The following is a 1730-nucleotide window of genomic DNA, read 5'->3' on the forward strand; positions in this document are numbered from 1 at the left end:
ACAGTTAAACTATAGTTTATAAATATATTTGAAGCTGTAACTATAGTGCAGCATCTTAAATGAACCTATTGTCTCTGTAGAAAATGTTATTCAGTTCATTCTTCCATTATTGTTTTTTTTTTTATATATAGATTTTATTTCTTTTAATATCTAGTTGACAGAATTGACCTTTTGAAACATTAAACAACATATATATTTTTAAACTGGAATTTGCTATTTTAAAATCTTTATTTACGTTGTGATATGTAAAGAAATCACCATAAAACAGGTGATTAACAGAGGGATAAGGGGGTAATGTATCTGTCCACCATCACAGAGTCTAGGGTTTGAATACAGCACAGTGCAGTCTGCAGTAGAGTTCTCAAATTCTGCCCGAACCCGGCCATACGAACCCGACCCGACATTTAGGGTAGGGTAGGACCTAAAATGTACCTGTGTCGGGCTGGGTATGGCTCACGCTTTTTTCATATATTTTTTATTATTTTATTACTTTTACTCTGTGATAGAGTCCCCAAATGCTTCCCGAACCCAAACATACCAGACCCGACCCAACGTTTTCGGGCCAGGTAGGGCCTAAAATGTTACTTACTGGGCCCTGTTGGGGCCCAGTTAGGGCCCAGTTAGGTCCGGGCCTTCATTTTCAGGCCCGTTGTGAACTCTAATCTGCAGTGGCTCTGGCTGGATGAACGTCTAGACCAGTGGTGCTCAAACTCTTTGTCAAGGACCCACAAATTAATATGTATATTTGGCCACAGACCCCCATCAGATTTTCTTGGACACCCGATCAATTAATTCATGATTAAAATAAATATAAATATTTATTCACTTATACCTTTATTTATTTGTTTATGTTCAGAATTATGTATAATGTTTATTGATAAAGTGGGTAAACTGACTGATGCTATATTACACATTATCTCTTCAAGGGTCCTGGCACCATATTTTTATCAGATTGGGTCTGTGGCCAAAGACATATCATTTTCGGGGTCCTTGGCACGAAAAAGTTTGCGAAGCACTGATTTAGAAGGCATTTGTAATAGAATGGGAATGTAGCGTATGTGTAGAGCATATGGTCACTGTCAGGTGGAAACCTTGGATGTCCTAAACAATGTATTTTTTATTAATTTAAAAACAACTTAAAATAGCAGATCACTATAAAATGCATTTTTAATTGTATTTGCTCTGTTGTCGTTGTTAAAGGTTGATTTACATTGTGTTTCTCTGCAGTTTACTGTAGATCAGGGGTCGGCAACATTTTTGATATGAATGGCTATACGTTTTAAATTTCTTGATAGTCAGTGTGCCATATCAACATTAAGTTTAAGTACACCAACTGATTTTGATTGTCCACAGGCTATATAACAACTTTAATTTGTATTCTTCTTCTTTAGAAATATCTTCTTTCACATCAGGATGTAATGATAATTAGACTTATGTAATTTGTATATAGATGTGAGGGGACTTAATTCAACTCAGTAAATTATTCATGGATTTTTCCCTGTGCCATGTTGGCACCCGTGCCTACGGTTGACCTAGCCTTGCTGTAGATTATAATAATAGTTAATGTACAACATTTATTAGACACTAAAACCACCTGACCTCTGATGTGTGTGTCATTGTGTTGTGTTGGTCTGATATCATCCTGATGTTGTTAGACTTTGATACTGAACAACATGTTTAAACAGATCATATAATCGTAAAGTTTAGCACGTTATTCTCACCAGCAGAGA

The sequence above is a fragment of the Nannobrachium achirus genome (genome assembly GCF_963921795.1).
Source record: "Nannobrachium achirus genome assembly, chromosome: 16".
Classification (NCBI taxonomy): Eukaryota; Metazoa; Chordata; class Actinopteri; order Myctophiformes; family Myctophidae; genus Nannobrachium; species Nannobrachium achirus.